At 33.6% G+C, this 18,704-nt stretch overlaps 1 long non-coding RNA gene across 6 annotated transcripts; it reads right to left on the reverse strand.

Moving 5' to 3' along the window:
- Positions 1–3,032: 3,032 nt before the first annotated feature.
- LOC110721921 lies at positions 3,033–11,934 on the reverse strand. Of its 6 annotated transcripts, XR_002511483.1 has the most exons (7): positions 11,644–11,934; positions 7,166–7,589; positions 5,474–5,698; positions 4,657–5,346; positions 4,267–4,379; positions 4,009–4,177; positions 3,033–3,828 (listed from the first exon to the last, which is right to left on the reverse strand). It is a non-coding gene; the product is annotated as an uncharacterized LOC110721921 (long non-coding RNA). The 6 variants fall into 6 exon arrangements; XR_002511480.1 differs by lacking the exon at positions 4,009–4,177 and having other exon boundaries at positions 7,166–7,593; positions 11,644–11,932; XR_002511481.1 differs by lacking the exon at positions 4,009–4,177 and having other exon boundaries at positions 4,680–5,346; positions 11,644–11,928.
- Between the last annotated feature and the right edge of the window lie 6,770 nt (positions 11,935–18,704).

The raw sequence follows: 18,704 nt of genomic DNA on the forward strand, positions 1-18,704 counted from the left end.
GACCCTGAATTTGATCCTGGAAGCTACAACAATCGAAGGACAAGAAGGACAATGTTCGAAAGGAGTGGATTTTTGTAGTTTCATTTCCATTAGGATTCTTAGTTTCATTTCCGCAGTTTTAATTATTTGCTTTGTTAGTAAAGTAATAAGTGGCATGGCCACAATGAGTATATAAACCTATTAAGTTGCGTAGGTTATTCGAACTCATTTCATTTCATCTTTCTATTCATTTTCTTACTCAGCAACAAAAATTTTATTCATTTCCTTGCCAAATAATTCATTTTACTGCCAAATAATTCATTTTGTTTCCAAATCATTCATTTTGTTTCCAAATCATTCATTTCATATCACTACTCCAATAAGCCATTTCTTACTCAAATATTCCAATAATTCATTTCTAAACTCTGGGAAATCATGGGAATTATTTTTATTTGTTGATGTGATGCTTTATTAAATGTATGGTTGGTTAGCAATCAAAATTTGGTTGATCAAGCTGCAAATTCTGGGAATTGTTATTTTACAATCTCAATTTGTTAGCTTAAAATTATGTGTGTGTGTATGAAAGGTATAAGTTAATTAGATGGGTGCGTAACTTGAGAGCTAACCATGACCATAAATAATAAAGACCCCTTGTTTTAATTCAGGCGAAGAAAGATGGCAGGAGGAAAAGGGAGCAATAATGAAGGGAATGAGTTGAGTGAGGTTGTAAGGTAGTTAGCAGTGGTCGCCCAGCAGTTAGCAAAAAACTCAACCAACAATAGGGATGCTCAGGAAGAGCTGTTTAAGAAGGTGGCGCAAAGCAAGCCACTAACATATCAAGGCGAACCTAATCCAACAGTGTTGGAAAACTAGTTAAGGGAATTTGAGAAACTGTTTGGGGCGGTAGGATGCCCAAAAATTTCGAAAGTAGGTTGTGCTACCTATTACCTTATGAGTGAAGCTGACCTTTGGTGGCAATAAAATGAGGCTACCATAAAAGCACTACCTGGGTTCAACTAGACTATGTTTCAGGAGAAGGTTAGGGACAAGTTTTACCCCAGTTTCGTACAGAAACAAAAAGCTGAGGAATTTTCTAACTTAGCAATGGGAGATATGTTTTTCACTGAGTACTATACCAAATTTATTGAGCTGTCATGATTTGCCAAAGAGTTTGTTGCTACAGAAAAGGCAAAGGCTAGGAAGTTTGAGAGTGGATTGACCACTGATTCGCAGCTAAAGTTGTGTGGACAAGTGTTTGAAACCTTGGATGAAGTTGCTTTGAAAATACCCAATGTAATACCCAGTTTCTTTTGGGTTTTGATAAGGGCCTACAATGGTTCTAAGTCGTAGGTTGACTTCATTTAACTTTGGTTTGACTTTACTTTCGTTTGGTTTGACTTTTTAAGTTAAGTTGTTTGAATGGTTTTTAAAATGAGTCTTCCGTTGTGTGTCTTTGATAGTTACCTTAGTTGTTTTCACGATGGCGGTAATGTCTTAGAATTTCCAATTTCGTATTTTAAAAAGACTAAAATAGGTATTTTAAAGGGAAAGAATTTCTAGGGTGTTATACACCGAACAAAAGTCGCGCTCTACCAATCTCAACTGTCTCTTGCATAGCAGTTTAGCCAAAAGAAATTTTTTTTAGTACTCGTAATAAGGAAGTAACACAAACTAACTTCAAAACGAAACGTAGGTAGCTTATCCAAAGAAACTTGGTTTGAAATCGATCAACAGAGTTCTTAATGCAAGCTAGCATCAAAGGGCCACAACAAATACTGTAAAATTGGCACGTGAATGAATTAGTTAGGTCCTCCATGCAAAACATGAGCAATATAAGATTACATGCAAAACAATCCTTACTCATCAGTCGATTCTTTGATGTCCACAGCTTCTGTCGGCCATGTCAACATAGGTCCTTCTTGCCAGGTGTCGCCAAAGTGCTTGAGAATCTTGTCCATTCCGGCCCTCTAGTTTAATGAATACATGTTTGTTACCATTTATTACATATTAATTGAAAGATATAAATCCATCCCTTATATTGTAACTATATTCTGATTCATGCCAACTCATCTAGGGCATCATCGTGGATGAAAGATGGTTCTGGGTGAATGGAATCTATGAGCCATATCTTCTCATCCTTCAAATGAAAAGCAGCACACCACCAATGTTCTTCTATGAGAACGGGGACAAATACCTTTCCAAATGTCATGACATGAATCTCTTAGATTTATTTATCAGAATATGGCATAAACTAATTAATTTTTTAGCACTATAAATAAAGTACAACTCACAACAGCTATATTCGTTGCCGGGACATCACGCAAAGCATGACAATGTTGTCACCAATTTCCTTAGCGGATCTAGACTTATCTAGTAAGCTGATCTGCAAAATATATATCCCAAAAAAAAAAAATATTACCACTGCAACCAAAGGATCCAACATCACTCTCTGACTATGTCCCGTGAACTGCACGGACCACTCTTTTGTGTACATCTTAGCAGCAGCCCTGACATAATGCGCCTCGGCACGCTTGCTGCTACAGACAACACCATGGCAAAATTCCATACGCACCTGCTACCCTTCACATTCAATCAAAGTAGGATCGTTGCAAATAGATGTGACATTTATATTTTCAACATGAATTCTAAAGAAAACATACATTTGAATTGAAAAATGGTTTATTCCCCCAACAAACCCAATATACCTTTCCATTTACGGTGTCCAAGAACGGACATAAGTTAGGATTCGTCGATCCTCCTTCATCAACACTTGACCCTTTCTGGCATATTGTAAACCCTTTTCAGAGGGTTTGCGGGGTCGTTTTGCAACACTATCCCTTTTCCTCTTACCTCCTTTTGTTGGAACATCCCCCGCGTCCTGGACAACTACACCCCCTTTACTAGTACTAACATCATCCTCAAAACCACCAACTTCACCCGTACCATTCCCACCAAATACCGCACTGAAATCAATTTCTCCTACTTCCTGGTTCTACGGACACATCACCAACACACAAAATATACCTTCAAATATTAAACTTGGAACATAACTATTCGACGGGACCAAACATTGAATATGTTCAAACGAAACCATAAAAAGGCAATAAATAATTCAATTCAAACAACCCAGAGTCATTCACAAGTTTCAAACTAATAAAAACAAACAAAACACCCAAGGTATGTGTCTTTACAACAAAAACTTAAAAAGCAATTGTAAGCAATACTGAGAACATACTAGAGTATTTCAGGCTTACACATAACCATTTAAAACCTAAGTTGTGGGACTTCATTGTTGTTGACTCACCAAGTCTGCATAGGTAATGGCGTGCGGGTCAATAAATATTTTCGTTTGTGGTTGTTCTTCTACACGTGGCCCTAAACTCCCAGCAGTTTGCTCCCCAGTATGGTCAACACCAGACTCAAGGTTAGCCTCCGGATTAGCCTAAACAATAGTCTCACCCCCACCATTTTCAGCTCCCTTAGAGTGTGCCTCCTTGTCAACAACAGACTCAACGACCCCTACGACAGCACCAACTGCTTCTACGTCTTTCTATGCTGAGAGGCAACAATTTTAATCAAATCTCTAACACCTATTTGCTTATCACCAATAACAACCTTATCATCAAGTTTTCCTAGTCTTTTGTCAAGAGTACTCGCCTCATCATTATGCCCATCATTTTGTTTTTCCTCCGACTCTTTAGAAGACACCGAAAGTACCGGGTAAGCGGTTTTCCTCTCCAAAGGTGCCCGAACAACCACCCTACACCCAGAGCTATAAAGTTGCTCCAGCCGATGAAGCCATGGTGTGAGCTTCTCCTCGAACCATTCAGGGGTCATATGCTTCAACACCTAGACAATTAATAACAAACCAAGTATTATAACCTACTTTACAATAACCAAATTACCGTAATTAATTTTACAATAATTAATTAAACAAATAATTTTACTTCACAAATAAGAACATTAATCAAATTACCCTATTCTCTTACTTAAACCAAATCCTAACAAAATTGTTATGGTGTATATTACCATCATGAAAATGTATCAGAAATACCATCATTTAGGAATAGCTTCCCAAACCAGTCATATAACCCAAGTATATAAGCCAAACAAACTTCCCAAACCAACAAGGTTTTTTTGTCTATTGTTGGTATCCTAACCAACAAGGATGCCTTTCCTCATAAGCCACATCCAACGACTACAAAACAAGTGGACCAAATTTAAATCAACCACAAAGCAAATAAATTAATCAAAATATACCGACTGAATTACAACTCAACCACTTACTTTCAACAACCCATAGTCCTTTGTCTTCTTTAAATCCTTCTCATATCCTTCCTTAATCTTGTCCCCAGTCTATACCTCAATCCTCAATCCTCAATCCTGGGATATACACCTCACTTCAGCGGAGTCAAACAAAGTCGATCGAGGTAAGAATATCAGCATCATATTATACACATCATTCAAGTTTCCAACCAAGCAAATACAATGACCACCAAGTACATACATGCATTCAAAATCTCCATCAGATGTATGAAAAGCAGAATGAAGTTTAAATACTTTAATGGCTAATATTTTTATATAAAAAATGGACAGACAGATTAAAGTGTGAAGCTGCCATAGATAAATCAACTCAATTGGGATAATAAATCAACATAAACAACCATAAAAACTAACCATCAGGAAAAGTGAACAACCACCTGCCCTAGCAGCATAACCAGATGCCTCAAACTTTGAAGCAAAATCCCTAGCACAGCTCATCACCCACTGGTGCGCCAACGAGCACCAATCGTACTCCCTAGCTACCACTCCAACACAAACACGAAGCGCAAGGAAGCCGCTAACATTGCTCCACTAGTAGTAGGGCATAATAGCCCCCCAAACACCATAACCAAAAAACCAATCATAAAATCATCTTGCTCCTTCCTTGTAAGTACAGGCATTTTAACAATGGTTTCAGCAGCCTTCTCTACTGATATCCCACACCTCCCCATTCTTATCTTTTACACCATACATTTCCTTAATTGCGAAAAAAAAATAAAAAAAATAATCCTTCAATGCCAAACCACCATCAGTAACCCGCCTAGGAAGATTCTTCCTTCCGGCAGGAATACCAAAAATGTAGCGCCATTGTGCAGTGCACAGTGGCACCAACCTCCCATCACCCATTTCAAAAATACCTTTTTCACCATCCACCCTACTCATCAGCCAATAAGCAAACCCCCGATTCAACATCGTCTTCTTCATCTTTATATTGAAAAGGTCACCAAACCCACATCTTTCAATTATCGCCCGCCTATCCTTATCCAAAGACAACGCCTTCAACACATCACTAATAGCATCAACTTTACACATGAAGTTTGCGGACTGAAAACAAAATAACAAAAGGGAAAATTAAAAAAAAAAAAAAAAAAAACCAACTGAAAACATCATTAAATTCCTGTGAAATATTGGTACCATTATTAAAACCAAATGAATAAACAATGCATGGTACCTTCCCAGAACAGTAAGTTTTTTGCGTAACAACAACAAGGTCCTTCTGCTTCACTAGCTGACCTTGTGACAGAAGACCTTGAGACTGAAAACCTTGTGACTCCACACTTTGAGACTAAAACCCATGTGGCTGAAACCCTTGTGGCTGAAAACCTTGTGGATGAAACCCTTGTGGCTGAAAACCTTGTGGATGAAACCCTTGTGGCTGAAATCCTTCTTCCTCAGCCTACAACAATTATCAAGTAAATTCCAACATAAAGATAAAGACTCAGGATTTTACGTGAGTCACTAACGATGATTTTCTCGTCGTTAGTGACTCACGTAAAATGAAAGAAAGGTTAGACCAAAAAATACAAAAATTTACTGTTTTTATCGGCCACATCAATATTACGTTCCAAAGTGAAAGAAAAAATATGTTCAAGCAAAGCTGTGGTTATGAGAAATCTGGTTATGTTCAAGCAAAGCAATGTCTTTCCTCTATTTTCACTAGTAAAGGAAGATAGTAACACAAAAAGTTCTATGAGAAACAAACGACACTTTATGTGATGACAGATTAATGACCCCTTTTTAAATTCATATTTGTGCTTATACAATAAGAACTAACTTAATCATCTGAGTGCTTATGTCAAATTACCAGCGATCAGTAATGGCCCTGAATAACTCACTTCACACAGCTTCATCAAACGAAACTAAAAGTAACCACACAAAACAAGATGTTTCAATATTTCCCAACTTAGGGGAGGGTTAATTGGTATAGAAAATAGTACAATGTTTGTTGTATGAAAAGCCAAAACCCATCTCAAATGGAATTGATCTTCTTCTAGACCACTTGGAAGATACACTGCCATAACCACTTGCAGAACAGGACTCTGAGAAAATGACTAAGACTGAACCGTAGACATTATTAAAAAAAATCAAATACCCTAGAGCCACTAATAGAAGAGTTAGAGAGGAAACTAATGGTTGATAATAAGTGATAACAATAGCCCAGCCACTGCTTTATAGCAGTACAAAATGAGCTCCGAGATGAGCATTTAATAACCAAGCGCTAAAAAATGGTCTGCACAATAAGCAATGTCCTATTCTTAATACAAGTCACATTTTGTTATAAGTTTTATAATAGGTAGCGGCTGCAGAGAATGTGAGTTATCTCTAACAGCTCATCACATTGACTGATTTCAGCTGATTAGATCAGGAGCAAACCAAACATGATGATTACAAAGCAAACACACTTTGATAGACAATAAGTAATACTTTTATCACTGTAAAAGTTATTCAACTTGGAAAGATCTTTGATGGGTGTTTCCAGTATTAATAGATAGGGGAATAGACAAAATGTATAAAGTTCAATGGTTTCCAGCACATGATAGTCTCCTCACATACATAAGAAAGAATATCACATTTAAACGCTTAAGTGATTAAGAATAGTATCTCACAAGAATAAGACTTCGTAAATCATATAAAAAAAAAATTTAAAATAAATAAATAAATAATAACATTCTTTGCCATGGGGAAAGGTTTTATGAGAGGTACCAAGTTGACGATATCATGTTGTTTCAAGTAACAAAACTAGTTAAGACCAATCTTCACAATGTAAATTGAATTTTAAGATATTATTTGTTAGCCAATACAAGCAGCTAGAATACCCAAAAAAAAGAAAAAAAAAAAGCCATGTAGCATAAAATTCACACACCTCGCTTGTCATCTGGTGTACAGAAACTTCGGCCCACTTCCTACTCCTGGGCGACAGTGACGCTGGTTGTGCCCTAGGTAGTGCCCTAAGTCGTGCAGCAACTTTTCTTCAAACAACACCCCTATGCACACCCTGACCCCTAGGCCCAGCGTTACCCCTTTGTCTCTCCTCAACCTTCGGGCTGCTTCTTCGCCGGACCAAAACAGTCTCCTCTTCTTCAAAGGATTGGTCCTCAAATTCGCTTCCCTGGTCAGCTGGTCCTATGACATAATCATCATCCTCAGAAAAATCATCCTCACTGCCAGAGCCTAAATCATCATCATCAAAGAGCACATCTGGTTACGGCTCAACAATTATTTCCTTTTGCTTCCTTTTGCGAGGGTTGCTAGAACCAGCCGGTTGATCCCTCATTATCTCATTAACACTGGCTTGGAGATACACAAAAAATCAATAAATTTACAATATAACACAAAAAAAAACCAACAAAATATAACATAATAAATTTACTAACCCCAATACTACTTCGTGGCCCTATAAAAGAGTCCTTCTTAAACACCATGGCTGAGGTTGTTTTAACACACACACACTAGCCATTTAGATGTTTAGGACAACAAACAAAACAAATAAAGTTCACAATAAACCAAAAAGATAAAAACAAATTGAATATCAAATCACTATATGCACAATAAGCAGCTAAACCTGACTAGTAATATTGTCAAGCATACAAGTTACATAATCCAAAAAGGTAATCACTTAATGACTGAATCACACTCATTTATATTACGAAATTGCATCCACTTTTCCACTCAAATTCTTAATGATCATGACCACTTACAAACATACTATTATGTCTCAGAACCACTGCAATATAAACTAGCATAACCGAAGTAGAAAGAGATGTACAAACTTTGTTTTTGTCATCAAGATCACAGGCACTTGGAACTTCATTAGATACAGAATATTTGTAAACCAGCCAGGAAGGTGGGTTCAACCTTAGCAAAAATATTAGAGTTTTTTTTTTTTCTTAAAAATAAAAAAGGTTGGTTCATAAGCAGGCAAAAGCAAAACTCATAAATGCCAACAAAAGAACAATGAAATGGAGCACGTTACAATTGCATCAGATAAACAAACAGAAGCATCCAGATCAAATAGCAACCAAGCAAAGTGGGTACCAGTACATTAAAACTCAGTTGGATAAGTGAGTGGCAATAATTCACTTAAAAATGAAGCTACACAGACAAGGGAGAAAAAGTATGTATGAATGTACGTAAAAGTATTACAAACTTGCATACTCAAATCATGTTATAATACAAAAAGATGTTTTCCATCAAAATGCAATTTGTCCAGAACAAACAATGTAGCTTATTCCCAGAATCTTCACATTTTGTGCAAATTCTCAAGATTTAATTAACGAATCGATCAATCTCCCTTGAACAACTTAAAACTACCTTAATTCCGTCATACCTCACACCAAGAAACTACCTTAATTCTATCATACCTCACAACGAATCGATCAACGAGATATCAAATACAAGACCATATATATATATGACTTTTGAAGTTCCTTTGCTGATAACAAATGTCATAACTAAATATTCTCATCACCATTAAGCCACTATAACAAAAGTACTCTTTCAACCTAAAGAGCCCAACAATCTCTGCCACTGATTCTAAGTGATGGAACCCTCCCCACCCCTACCCCCACCCCCAAGGAGGAAAAAATAGGAAGATGTCATAATTACTTTACATCTGCGAAATGAAGCATAAATTGAAAGCTAATCAATTGAAGACTCGACACACAATACAAAACAAAATCAAAACGTACATTCATGATAGAACAGAAGAGTCAGCAATTTCTATCCTCATCTAAAATTCAAAATCAAAATCACTAAGAATTTCTAGAAACATCTTCAACTCATTTTGGTTTCTACTAACATTTCTTTTAAACAAAGTTTCTACCATAGCTGATGGCTCCTAAATTATTTCATTGCATCTTCCTCCTTCCCACATACGTCATCACGTTTTATGGGTAAAGACTGACCATTGTGATGCTTAACTGCTTATTCAGTCAATTTAGTGGTATAGCTCTCATAACCTGAAGTTTTCAGCTCTAATTCTAAGCCTAACCATTCTTTTTGTTAATCTTTGACTTTTATAAATAAAGTCAGAGAGGTAGTTATCTAGGTAGGTATTATTTTCTTCTTTCAGAATTTATTCAAAATAGGTTCAGTTCTTTAATTTGATAAATAACTAATAAGCATTGTTTCAAGCACATTAACAAGTTTCCCAAGTTGATGATAGCAGCAATGAGAATTAAAAGGAATTACCAAACAAAAAACTAACACCCATTAAATTCATAAAATATATTATCTCAAAACCTAACAGATGATAAGTCGCCTTCAAGAGTGTAAGGCCAATACATATCTAAAGCTTCAAAGGGGATACTTCTTAATAATTCAAAGTCAGGAAAATCATATTCAGTAACCTACAAGTCTCTTCATCTAAATCATATTCAATCGCAATTTATTCCATTGATAATATTTTCAGCTAGTCCAATTCAATCAGAGGTAAGGAAGTCACAAACTCTACCAGAAATTCATGTTAAGAGGTTGCTATTAAACCAATACTATAACAGCTTTCATTGATTTAAGCTCAAGCCAACTAAAACGTCCTTCATCTTAAGAATAGTTATGGTATGCAAACTCTGATCTGAGTCAGAACCAAAATAACCTTATACCACTTGATGAAGTGGCCACATTTGTAAGAACCTCACTGACTTAGTGCATATGAGAATATATGACAACTCCAAAACACAGAAGTCACTCAATAATCAACCACTATCCTAAAAGAAAAAATATGTTGCTCCCTGGGACCAAAACTTCCACTATGAAGTTGTGAGTGAAGAATTATAAAGGAAAGGAAAATTCCACCTCACTCCAAACCAGGGAGTATAACGAAAAAAGAAATCCAACATGGTGAGTTCCGCCTAAATAAATCAATAGTGCCCAAAGTTTGGCAGAGTACCACTTAGGTATTAAAATTTAAATCCTAACATCAAACTAATTTTAGTAAAACAAATCATCTAGGATCATTAACAATGTGTTAACATTTAAACCTTCTCCATTCAATAAAAGCAGGTGTAACTTCTACAAGATCATTACTTAAATAATTACACATGGCAGTTCAACCAAAGCCATAAAAGATAATAAATCATTAAGAAATGCAACCTGGATTAATACTGAATACCATTCCTAAATATTACTACCTCCGTTCCTCAATAGTTGTATTATTTTGAATATTTACACTATTCTTAAACTAACTTTGACCACATTTAGGAGTAATATATAAAAATAAATTACTGTTCCATTATTGTTGAGTTAAACTCAGTATTTGTTATCAGCAAAGGAACGTCTTATTTTTCTAGTGTCAAGACCCCAATGTTAGCCCCTGTTACATTGTTGATTACAATGAATCAAACAACTATCATAGAGGTAATTCTACAAAGCCACTATTCCTGTCAATCTAATTCAATACCAGTAAGTAATGCATGCAAAATTAGTCAACTAATTAATTAGACCAATCACTATTTCTCAAAATCAAATCAACAACTACATTAAAGTAACAACAAGCAAAATCTACGATAATGAAAACCCATCAAATCAAATCAAAACTACAGAATCATAAACTACAAAATTATTCAAAAAGATAAAAGGCAGAAATTTACCACTAAAAGCAAGGCCATAACAACCAACAACACAAGTCTTGACAGAAAAACCCAATTGATTAAGCACACTAGTCCACGATTTCACAAAAAATATCCCTAATAACCAAGCAGCAACATTGAGAAACAGGATAATTCCAACAGTCAAATTCAATTTCTGGGTAATTATACAACAAAGGGTACCCAATAAAGAACTCACTACTAATCCCCTTATAGTAATTCAGGAATTATCTCTTCGACTGGGTTTTTTCCATTGATATTTCTCTCTGATTCTTCGATTAATGGCTGCGTGAGACTACTACAAGTTCGCAAATACTAATTGACAAATAGCAGAGAAATTAATACAATATGTACCAATTTATTTTATTATTTAAAATTTTGCAAAACCCTAAAAAACCATAACTTCAAACGCTTTTAAAACCCTTAAAAAATTCCAAATACCTAACTTCTACAATGAATTTTCATTTTATATTAACATTTTTATACTATAATCAGATCAAGTCTTGGAAATAACCTAATTTAATACCACTTTTTCCCAAATTCAAGATACCAATCAATTTTTTCCCAATTTCAAGATATCATTCCATTTGTAACATAAAAACCCCTACATTAAACTATATTCTATCAATTAATAACCATTTTCCATACAATTACGCATATTCACACAAGTAAATAAGACAAAATTAGTCCAATTTACCCAAATAACCCAAATTGCATAAAAACCCTAACTTCGAATTAACATATAGAAATAACTTACTCGTACGAAGGAAGATTTCCGAATAAGTAATTAGATTTCGCCGGAGTTTAGATCGCCGTTCGATTTAGCTTCTCTCTTTGTCGTTCGCTTTATTGCTCTCTTCTCCCTTCCTTGAATTGATTGGAAGGGTTTTGTTCTAAAAGGGTTTTGTTTTCTCGCTCTTCTTTTAATTTTCGAATTGCCCCCTTTTGCTTTTTCTCACTTCCCTTTTTATTTCAAATTGTCTTTTCCTTTTTTTTTTATTCTATAAAATTTGCTCAGCCAGCCGACAAGTTCAGAATAAGAGGGTCCACCACTACAGCTTGTTTCTTCATAAGATACAGAATTACTAATTTACTCTCCCCTAGAGGCCTCTAGGACAAAAGTTCCTAGAGCCTGAGAAATGCTCCATTTAGGCCCACTCCACCGGTGGATAATGTTAATCAAGCAATGAAGCAAGTACTGATGAAACAACAGTATTGTTCTCCTACCAAAGTAGTGTTATCTATCACCAAATATGATCCCTGAATAATACGTATTCTGTATTTTAATATGGTCATTCTAAAAATAAATTTGTAATTAGCCAATTAATTTTGTCAGTGTGTATAATTTAATGATAAAAAAATACTTCTAATACCATACTACGACCCTGTTCACAGTGGCAAAGCCATAATTTTTTTGTTAGGGGGGCCAACTCTTATATATGTACTCATATCTCATTCGTATTCAAAGACAATTTGACACTCCCTCCGTTTCATAATAATCGCAACACTTTTATTTTTCATCCGTTTCATATTAATTGCAACACTTCCTTATTTGGTAAGGACCCACAAATATTTTATTATTTCTCTCTCCTACCAACCCCACTTACACTACTTTTTTTAATATTTATATCCCCCACAAAGAATTAAATATATCCCTACTAACTATATTTTATATTAAAAAAATCTCCTTTTGGTCCTCATTCTATAATATTTCTAAAACTTTGTGTCAAACCTACTGTTGCGATTATTATGAAACGGATGGACTATATATACTTAGTTAAAATATAAAATTTAATAATATAAATTCAATAATTTCCAATTCTAGAACAATATAAATTAAATGAGTGAACCTAAATATTTTTATTTAAAGTAAAATATTTAGTTGAATACATTTTGGAAATAGAGAGGCAAATTCCCAAAGACCTGAATTTGGGACAAGATTCGAACCTAAGATGAGGAAGACAAAATGAAAAATGCAACCTCACTAAACCATCTCTACAACAACTTTGCATATGCTACTTATTGCAACCTCTAATTAATATTTACAGCCATGGAGGAAGCCATGGCCCACGCTAACCCCCCCTTGGTTCCGCCAGTGCCTGTTCACTTCACCTTAAAAAAATAATATTAAGTAAAAAGAATTTCAATTTAATAAAATTAATTTCAATTCAATAAAAAAAAAAGTCCAGTTCAGTAAAAATAAGTTCAGTTTAGTAAAATTCAGTAACTATAAAGAAGAAATATAGTAGAAAATCAGTAAAAATAATTTCAGTTCAGCAAAAATAATTTCAGCTCGGCAAAAATAATTTCAGCTCAGTAAAATTAATTCCACTTCAGTAAAAATAATTTAAGTTCAGTAAAACTAATTTAAGTTTAGCAAAAATAAGGTGAAGTGAACAACACCTACCTTACTAAATATTATTCACGAGTTCGAGTCGTTCAGAAAAGTGGCTTCCGACGGAATTTCCTTTGAAAAACGTCGAATTTCCTACAAAGGGTATTGCAATAGACTATTTCCAACGGAATTCCATCGAAAGGCCGTTTTCCGACGAATTTTCCGATGTTTCCGACGTAAGCTCGTTTCACCATTGTTTTAAGAAAGGGATTGGGAAACTGGCCAAACAATCATGGTTAACATTATTGCTCTTATGTGTGTGCTTTATTTTCTTATGGTATCATACGAGGTATAAATAATAAAAGATTGAGAGTGAGGGATAGCTCAAATCAGTGGTTATAGTTCCCCTCCCAGTTTCAAGATATCTTGGGATCAATTCTCATCACCCGCCCTTGTAGCTCTCTAAACAACGAAAAAAAAATAAAAAAAAAAAAGATTGATTAAATTTGGTTTTGAACAAGGAAAAATTGAAGTTAATAATCCCATATTTACCTCATCTTCTTAAAACAATCTCACCTTTTCGAATTCCACAAACAATCCCACCTTAACACCCCATCTTCTCAAAACAATTCATAACCATTGTTTCAAAGACAATCAAATTATGCTTTTATAAATCTTATATTCTATCACTTGCTCCTATCTTTCATTATTGTAGGACTATTTCCTTTCTATTTCTTTTGTTGGTTCTTCTTCTACATAAACTACTAAACAACAACAAAAACCATGAATTAATGAAAGCTCTAACACTTAACGACTAACCTTGAACGCAAACTAGAGTTTTGAAAATTAATTTTTAAGTCTTAAGTCTTAAATATGAAACAAAGGTTATGTTACTAATCGATTTATTACAAAAACTTGAGTTGGTTCACGAGCTTTCGAGTCGACCTAGCCCAGGCTTGGCACGTTAAGATCTCGAGCCAAACACGAGTTCGAAACAAGCCCACTCGAGCTGAGCCTATACCGTTTCTTTAGTTTCTCAAATTTTAAGCCGGAAAAGTTGCTCAATTATGGTTTGACAATAATTTTGGTTCTTATGGGTCCAATTTATAGTCTAAATTGCTCGTGTATGGTTTTGAGATTCGTTTTATGTGTCAAGAAATGGCTCAACTTTTGTGTCGTTATTTTCAAACCAAAAAATGTTCGTTTAAGGTTTTGGAGTTATTTTGGCCCTTAAAATTAAATCCACTCAAAGTTGGCAAAACACTAATAGATCTATCTTGTTTTGTGTGCCAACAAATGTCTAATTTATCTTGTTTTGTGTGCCAACAAATGTCTTCATTTGCGTGTAGTCATTTTTAAGTCGAGAAATTTTTTCATTTAAGGTTTTAGGTTCACTTCGCCATAGAATTATGTTCTTAAGGGCCAAAATAAAACAGGGAAGCTGGAACTAGAATGAAAATAGGAAAAAAATAGAAAAAGGTGTTTTTTAAAGTCACGTGCAAGGCATACGATAATCGATGCCGTAAAAAAAAATCAATGACCAAAAAAGTGGGTAAATGTCCATCTTACTACTACGCTTGTACAAAACTATTCTAAAATCCGATAATTCGATCCGCAACCGATCCGAGTTTTCATTTCGGAAGCAGATATCGGATGCGGATTTGGATATTGATTTTCAAAATTTTGGATATCCTATATCCCAAATATAAAAGCTGAAATAGTGAAATATATATAAAATTGACTCTGCATTATTAACTTACTAGTTTAATCCCGTGCGTTGCACGATTTAAATAGATATTATTTGTTTAAAATAGCTGTCAATATACGATTAAAAAAAATTAGTTGTCATTATTCTTTATTCGAAAAAGTGCAATCATAATCTCAAAAATTAATTTTGAAAGAAATATTGTATTTGTTTAGTTTTAGAACTTAGAAGGAAAAAATATAGAAAACAAATGATGAAGTCAAAAATAGTTTTGGCGAAAAAAAATTTCATAAGAATTTTACAAGTGTCGCTTAATGATGTTAGCATGTTTTGTTTTAATAATAGTTAATAGATTATAATATTCTTAATATATTTGATAATAATATTTATTGCAAAAAGGCTACTATTTTGTTAAAATATGTTGTACAACTTAGTGATAAAAAAACGGTAAAATTAGTGAAATTTAGAAAGTAATCATAATCAATTTTACTTAATATTGGATAATGGATATCCGAAGCATCGATCTGAAAATTTTAGATATCCGAATATCGGATATCCAAAATTTTCGGATCGAATTTGGATATCAATTTTTGATATCCGAGTATTCGGATATCCGATCCGTGAACAAGCCTACTTACAACCAAAACAAGATATTACGAACTTTTTTGCCTTTTTAAAAAAAAAAATCCTTATCTAAAAAAAGGTTGATAATATGAAAATATACATTAGAATGAGTTCAACCAAATCTAACATGACTATATATTATCATAATTATAAATCACAAATTTAATCAAAATAGAGTTTGCAATTAGTGTTAAACTCAAAATGAGTCGAGGAAAATATACGAACAAATTAGTTTATGGTCCAAAATAAACTCAAAATCAAATATGTAGTACAAACACAATTTGTCTGAAATACCCATTACCTAATACTCTGCGACATACAGTAGACTTGTTACTAGTCGAGGGAGTTCTAATACTCAAATCCATACAAAAATTAATGATTTAGAATTTTAGAAACAATCATTTCAACCCAAAATATGAATGATATCCATTAAACTATGGAAAAAAAAATATATCTTGGCCTTAAAAAAAATATAAATAAATTAGAACTGAAATTGATATACTCCCTCCGTCCTATAATACTTGACATAATTACCATTTTTATCCGTTTTAAAATACTTGAAACGTCACTAAATATGGAATGGGACCACTAATTAAAAAAAAAAGAAATTCATATACTCTCTTTGAAACCACAAATCCCAAAACCCAATTAAATCCTACATTTTCTTTCTCTTCACTACCCCTACCTCCCCCACTTTTTGTTTTCTTACAATATTAAAATACAAAAGAGAATCATTTATATAATAAACAAATGTTTTAAATGTACCCACTTGTAATTTTCTTAAATACGTTTCCATCCTAACGTCCCAAGTATTATAGGACGGAGGGAGTACTACCTTTATTTTATACTTTTGTTAAAATAGATTGTACATATTATTTGTAACAAATTTTTAATTTTATGGTTAGGCTGTCATTTCTCACTATCTCTCTGCTCATCACATGCATCGATATTTTATCTCTTAATTTTATACTTACAAATAAATTTTTCCTGGGAATCCGTACGGTCCACCAAAGTTATAAATAATACTTCCTCCGTCTTCTTTTTGTTTGACACATTTCTATAGTCACGTTTGTCAATGCACAATTTCAACTATTAATAATATCTTTAATTACCGTTAAACAAAAATTATAAAAATTTTATATTCTGAAAATATATATCGTGACGAATCTAACAAGATTACACACGACTATATTTTTCATTATGTATAAAGCACAAAATATGATAAAATGGGAGTGAGTGTATAATGCTAAAATCAAAACGTGTCAAAAAAAAAAACAGAGGTAGTATGTAGTATGAAACATTGAAACGGATGTACAGTAGTACATAATACATATAACTGACTCTGTTACGAAATTCCAAAAAAAAAAAAAAAAAAAAAAAAAAAAAAAAAAAAAATCAAAATCTAGTGTATGTTTGTCGGTAAAGCGTGTGTGTTGTTATAATAAACCATCATATCATAATTTTAATATCTACTATATCCATCTTTATAAATTGCTAAATAACAAACTTTAACAGCTAGATAAATATATAATGGGCCTTTTTGGGCCCACCTGAGCCAATTAGTGGGCCCATGGGCCCATTACCATTAACAATACCGTATGTCACGCTCTAAAAACCAGCCTGTCTTATTCCTCAATTTTATTTAAATTTTTTAGCACCACTTGCTCTGTCTAGTATAGTTGGATCTCGCAATCATTTTAATGAAGCAATAGTAGTTCAAAAGTTTATATAAATAAATGGAGCAATATTTATATTGTATTTGTTGGCTAATTCTATACATCTTTATGGGAAACATGCTTAAGATTGAAACTATCATAATCAATAATACGTACATTTTACTTAATGTGCTATAAAGTTAGATTTTTTCCGCTTCACTAGCTACAAATTAAAGTAACCCCATCTGTCCGGATTAGTTGTCATGTTGTTATAATATTTAATGACGTAACTATCTCACTCTTATTTAACTTTTGGCTTTATTGTTTTAGATGTAGATGTTTCTCTCAAATAGAGTTACCGAAGATAATATACATAATTTTTTATTTTCTTCCAATTTTTCAAAAAAAAAAAAATATGGATTTCTTAATTTATATTTTGTAAGAAAATGAGTTCAAAGCAAATAAGATTCTTCTAGAAACAATGCAATAATTCAATGCTAGGTTGGAATGTTATTCTTATAAAAATTCTAAATCACGAAAAAGGTGAAAATAATTATTTGTATATTCTTCTTGTAGAATACAGTATAACGTAGAGCGTAGGAATACGAAATCTTCTGCATAGGAATTCTAATAACTTCATCCTTGAGAATAGACTGAACTATTTTACTATTCCATAATCCATGTATAATATATAGGTTTCCAAGTTGAACACTCCAATAGTCAATTTATAGTGATTTGAACTGTCAAAGGGTATGTGACAAGAAACATGTGTAATTCATTACTCATCATTCATGCAGCTGTAATAGTGTACAAAAAACCCTGCACAACAATCAAGGATTAATCTCCAATGCCCGTTGCTAGATCAGGTGCGAGGCTAGAGGTCGAATCTCACCTCTCTAGGTATATTTGACGTGTTTACCTTCATTTAGGTACATACTACAGAATGCGATCCATGGATGATCTTGCTAAAAAAAAGTCCATGAAAACACTTTATATTAAGTTATACTTCATAATCCTTAGCATTACTAATTGATTTTTTTTTTATTAGTTAGACATGATTACAAATGGCTAATTCTAATGGAACTTATGCTTTGTTCTAATCTATAACTCCTTTTTTCATCGGAACACCCGTACCATACCATTAATTAATCCCGAAAAGAACTTTCAAAACACATTTTCTACTCAGCAAGAATAACATGCCATGCCGTATTCTTTCGTTAATTAGTATCTTAACTACTGAACTATTACCAGTATCACCGACAGGTAGACAAAAATAAAGTCTAATTAGCAGCACACTTAGTGGCCAACCATTCCTACATACCTTTACACACAATACCAGGTATGAACTCTTTGTAAGTACCTGCTAAATCCAATGTTATACACTACTAAGGCCTTGTCTTTATTCATCAATACAATTAATTATAATTATATTACTGTAATAAGTAATTTAATCAAATCCTATGCCTGCACTTAGAAGTATGCCACCACATTGCACTACA

Source organism: Chenopodium quinoa, unplaced genomic scaffold, assembly GCF_001683475.1.
Source record: "Chenopodium quinoa cultivar QQ74 unplaced genomic scaffold, ASM168347v1, whole genome shotgun sequence".
NCBI lineage: Eukaryota > Viridiplantae > Streptophyta > Magnoliopsida > Caryophyllales > Amaranthaceae > Chenopodium > Chenopodium quinoa.